This window comes from Phyllobates terribilis, unplaced genomic scaffold (genome assembly GCF_046119375.1).
Source record: "Phyllobates terribilis strain yellow unplaced genomic scaffold, ASM4611937v1 Scaffold_183__1_contigs__length_3771566, whole genome shotgun sequence".
In the NCBI taxonomy this organism is placed as follows: domain Eukaryota; kingdom Metazoa; phylum Chordata; class Amphibia; order Anura; family Dendrobatidae; genus Phyllobates; species Phyllobates terribilis.
This window is the reverse complement of record NW_027362943.1, coordinates 671,261-677,260: the sequence shown is the minus strand read 5'-3', so window position 1 is coordinate 677,260 and position 6,000 is coordinate 671,261.

The window sequence follows — 6,000 nt, the reverse complement described above, 5'->3', positions numbered from 1 at the left end:
CCCCCACCGAAGAAGCATCAACCTCAACCAAAAACGGCTTAGTCACATCAGGCTGCATAAGGATGGGAGCAGAGGTGAACCTCTCCTTTAAAAACACAAAAGCTTCAATGGCCTCAGAAGTCCACTGAACCGCATTAGCACCTTTCCTGGTGAGATCGGTCAGCGGTTTGACAATAATAGAAAATTTTTTTATGAATTTTCTGTAATAATTGGCGAAACCCAAAAACCTCTGTATCGATTTCAAACCAATAGGCCTAGGCCATTCCTGCACAGCTTGAACTTTAACCGGGTCCATCTCAAAACCTTCACTGGAGATAATGTAGCCCAAAAAACTAATTCTCTGTACAGCGAACTCACATTTCTCCAGCTTAGCAAAAAGTGAATTGTCCATTAATAACTGTAATACCTCACGTACGCTCCGCCAATGAGACTCCAGATCCGGCGAATAAATCAAAATGTCATCCAAATACACAACCACATTTTTGCCGATTAAAGGTCTAAGGATATCATTAATAAGATTCTGAAAAAATGCTGGAGCATTGGTGAGACCAAAAGGCATAACCAGATTCTCAAAATGACCCACAGGAGTGTTAAAAGCAGTCTTCCATTCATCACCCTCCTTCATGCGCAACAAATTGTATGCCCCCCGGAGATCAATTTTAGAGAACCACTTGGCCCCCACTAACTGGTTAAATAGATCGGGAATCAATGGCAGTGGGTAAGGATTGCGTACAGTAATTTTATTAATCTCACGAAAGTCCAGACAAGGACGTAAACCGCCATCTTTTTTTTTTACAAAAAAAAAAACCAACAGCCACAGGAGACTTGGAAGGCCTAATGTGACCAGCGGCCAAGCTTGTCTGTATGTATTTCTCCAAAGCCTTTCTCTCAGGAATAGTATGATTAAATAAACGACTCTTAGGAAGAGTCGCTCCAGGGACAAATTCAATGGTACAATCATAGTCTCTATGGGGAGGCAAAACTTGCGACTCCTCCTCAGAAAAAACTCTCCAAAAATCCTGAATAGGTACAGGCAATTCCCCTCTATCCACAGCAGCAATGCGCCCGTTACAACACTTGTCATAACACTTAGGGCTCCAGGACTTAATTTCATTGGTAGACCAATCCAGCACAGGATTGTGCAATTTCAACCAGGGTAACCCCAATATTACTGGAGAAGGCAAATTATTCAATACCACCAAATCCAAATTCTCTTGATGAATGCCATTAATAGTGAGGGGAAATTCACAGACCTTGTGAGTAACACTCTTCAAGGGAGAGCCATCGACAGAAACCACAGCAATAGGGGATGACAAAGTTTTAGGTTCTAATTTAAGTTTTTCCAAGAATCCCCCATCAATCACATTCAGAGTAGATCCACAATCCACAAATACCCGAAATTCAATTAATTCATCCTGAGCAGCAGTAGTGGCAGATAGGAATACTCCCTTAGAATTTAAACAGGCAATACGGGCATGACTGACCATTTTTTTTTTCTTTCTTCATACGAAGCACACAGCTTTTAATAAAATGACCAGAATTTCCGCAATAGAAACACAAGCCTTCAGAAAGTCGGCGGTCTTTTTCCTGAGAGCGGGGTGCCATCGCCCCAATTTCCATCGGCTCTCCATTGTCAGCACAGAACCTGTCATGACTCGAAGCTGACATAGCAGAGGATTTGCTCTCATTAACCCTTTCACGCAGTCTCCTGTCCACCCGTATAGCTAATTGCATTGCCTCCTGCAAGTTTCCAGGTGTGGGATAAGCAATCAGTAAATCCTTTACCCTTTCACATAGCCCTGCAAGAAACAAGCTTTTCAAAGCAGAATCGTTCCACCCCACCTGGGCAGACCACCGACGGAAGTGAGAACAATATTTTTCCACATTACCTGATCCCTGCCTCAAACGTCTTAATTCAGACTCAGCAGATGAGACACGATCAGGATCATCGTACAACAAACCCAAAGCAGAAAAAAATTATCCACTGATCTAAAGCACGGATCACTAGGTTGGAGAGAGAAGGCCCATCCCTGAGGATCTTTGCGCAAAAGTGACATTATGAACCCTATGCGCTGTGATTCATCACCAGAGGATCCGGGTCTCAAACGAAAATATAATAGACAAGCATTTTTAAAGGAAAAAAAATCTTGTTGTTCGCCAAAAAATAGATCAGGCAGACGTACCTTAGGTTCAACAAAATGCGCTCCAGAACAGCTACTCACGTGTTGTTGGAGCTTGGTCACCTCCAGAGAGAGTCCCTGCAAGCATTGAGCCAAATCTTGCACCGAGACCATGATGGAAAACTGGAGGTCTTTCCTTAGAGAAATTTTTTTTTTTTTTTTTTCTGGCTGGACTTACTGTTATGATCTGCTACAGAGACTAAGGAAAGGCAGGAGATCTGTCCCTACAATAGAACTAAACTAGATCCCTACGATGTAACGGGGAACCTGATCCTGCGATCAGACCCGCTAAAGTCCTCGGCTAGTCTGAACGCAGACCTATAGATGTGGGGGAGGGATCCCTACAAGATCTAAGGACTGGGATTTAGTTGGACACCTCCTAGCAGAAATAGTAGCAGTCAAAGACAAACACACAACAAAAAAGCAAAGAGGTCATAAGACCTAGCAAAACTAACAGAGTACGGCAATAGAGCAACAAGCTAGCTCAACAGTAGTAAATACAAATGAAGTCCAGCAAAGCCAGGAGGGCGGAGTCGGATTAAATAGGCAAAATGGTCATGTGACCAGCAAACTAAAAAAAAAACTAACAGGAGAGTTGTAACAGGTATCTCCCCTCCCCCACCATTCACTCTATTATCTCGGGTATGGGTTCATTGAATGAGAATTTAAGCCAATGGCTGGTGAACATTACAAGACCGAGAAAATCGTCCCCCCCCCCAACCGTTCTCCCCAGCTCAACAACTTATCCATCATAATCAACGACTGCACCCTCTCACCCGTCTCCCACGCCAAGTGCCTCGGGGTAATCCTCGACTCCTCCCTCTCCTTCAAGCCCCACATCAAAGCCCTCTCCACCGCCTGCCGACTCCAACTGAGGAACATTGCCCGAATCCACTTGTTCCTTGACCAGGACTCGGCAAAAACGCTTATCCACGCCCTCATCATCTCCTGTCTCGACTACTGCAACCCCCTGCTCACTGGCCTCCCCGATTCCTCCCTCCCACCTCTCCACACCATCCTCAATTCACTGCCCGACTCATCCACCTATCTCCCCGTTTCACCCCCGCCTCCCCCCTCTGCCAAGCCCTTCACTGGCTCCCCATTGCCCTGAGATCACGGTTCAAAACCCTAACCCTAACATACAAGGCCATACATAACCTGTCCCCTCCCTACATCTCCGACCTGGTTTCCAGATATGTCCCCCCGCGCGATCTTCGCTCCTCTCAAGAACTTCTTCTCTTCTCCCCTCTCATTTCCTCCTCCCACAACCACCTACAAGACTTCTCTCGTGCATCCGCCATACTCTGGAACTCTCTCCCCCATCACATCCGACACTCCCCTACCCTGGGAACCTTCAAGAAAAACCTAAAGACCCACCTCTTCCTTCAGGCCTACAGCCCACACTGAGACCCATCCGCTACACCATCTCACCCTGTCCTCTCCCCTTCCTCCTGTCTCCCCACCACCCCCTATAGACTGTGAGCCCTCGTGGACAGGACCCCCTGCCCTACTGTACCAGTGCGCCTCGTTTGATGTTTCATGTTCGTGTCCCTGTCTGCCCCTACACTTGTAAAGCGCCATGGAACCTAATGGCACTATGTAAATATTTAATAATAATAATAATCCTCTGGTTATTCAAACACCAGGCTATGTGAAAGATACTACGTCTGTCCTGAGGGTTTTTGACAGGTTTGTGTGGCAGGAAGAATATAGGTTTGTCACCAGCAATGTTGTCAACCTGTATTCTTCCATCCCTCACGCATTGGCCATCATTGCCGTTCAACATCATTTAAATAAATATAGTGGATATTCTGTGAATTTAAAAAGGTTCATTATAACATAAAATATTTGTTGTCCCACAACAATTTTATGTTTGATACTAAATATTATTTACAAGTACTTGGAGCCCCCATGGGCTCCAAATTCTCATCATCTTTGGCTATTCTGTACATGTGGTGGGAAGAAATTTAAATTTTTTCTGATAATCCATTTTTTGAGCACATTTTTTGGTTTGGTAGATATGTTGATGATGTACTTTTGGTATGGAGAGGTGACCCGGTGTCACAATTTGTTTTGTAATTGAATTCCTATTCCTTAAATTTAAAATTCACTGTCAGCGAACCTTTGATTTCCATTCCATTTCTGGATATTTTTCTGACCGGGATAGTAACATCTCATAAAGCGGACACCACACTCTATAGAAAACCTTTGTCAGGCAACACATTACTGTTGTCTTCCAATTCTCAACTTACTCTATACAGTTCGCAGGGACGACTCAGTATAGGTGGAGGGAAGCACTCCGATGCCCATTCAGAGAATGTGACCCGTGCTACACAAAATATGTAACTTCCAACATAAGTGCTGATCCATCCTCCGTGGATTCTTTTATGCCTAAGTGAGACCTGCCCACATACCCCCTGTGATGACATCACGGGGGCTGGTCTCCAGCCTTCATATTTTTATTAGATATCTGGTTTTTGCAATAACTTATCGTGGGTTGATCGTAGAGGCCTGAAAGTGATACCATATTTTCCGTTATGATTTTACCTTTCTCCAGAGACCACACACGGTATAGCTGCCATCTGCTATTTTTGCGCCACAGCTCCCCAGAGGGGCTTACAGCGACGGGAAAATATCCATATTGTTCCTTAGCTGACCCTGCCACCCAAAATATAGGCTCCATTATTATCGGATGTATGGAACTTTATTTATTCCCTATTCTGTATCGGCTTCGGGCTGTCTGCAGGCCTTTGTTACATTCCCTTTGAAGCACTGGAAATACAACCTTCGCAGTTAGCTGTAAATCTATCACAAGCCTGTGTTAATTGGGTTTGGTAGCACCTTTTGGGCCAGCATTAGCTTACAAGGCCCTTCTCATGTGTGTATTAACTTGCATAGAGGCCACTGGCCAAAGTGTCAGCTCTTCTCCCGTGGACAATTACTATAGGGGAGGAGGGAAGAGGGGTCTGGGAGAGAGACTTCTTAATATCTATGACAGGGGAGAAGAAAAGATTTTCAATACTTCCATGACAATCTGTTTTTCATTGATACAGATAGAAATGCTTGCTATACCTATAGCCTCACGATCAAGTTTTGCATCAGACTCTATGCAGACGTATGCCATTGCAATTTATCTGTTATACATCCAACTCCTGGATATCATGGATTTGTACGTTCCATCTAATCTGATTCACCATTGCAATGTTCTACAGTAATCTCACCAGTGTTTTGTACATACTTGTTTTCATCTGTTTTACAATGATGCATCTATTTGCCTACCGTTGATATGATTGATAATGCTCGATATATCTGCGGCTCTATGATCCTTTGCCAGAATATTATGCTTTGCACCAGATCAGATGCGGGTGTATTTCCTAACATCGGTGGTTTTCACACAAATTTCCTGCAATAAACTGTTTATATACAGGGTGGAATACAAATATGCATGAACAAGAGTATGAGGTTTAATTCTATGTTCCTTGTATATAGTATTACTTGTATGTAGTAATATGTGGTCTGGTCATGGTGTGGTGGTATTTCTTCCTTGTATGTAGTATTATTCGGTCACTATGTGGTGATAATATGTGGTCTAGTCATGATGTGTCAGTATTCTTTGTATGTGGTATTATTTGGTCACTATGTGGTGGTAATATGTAGTCCGGCCATGGTGTGACGGTTTTTGTCCCTTTGTATGTGATATTATTTGAAAAAATGTATGTCACACATTCCCTTATAGAAAAATAAATAAAAATATACCTAGATAGAGTACTGGATATTTTAAGAAATGTTTAATAGGTTAGAGTAGAGTAGGGCCCTGCCA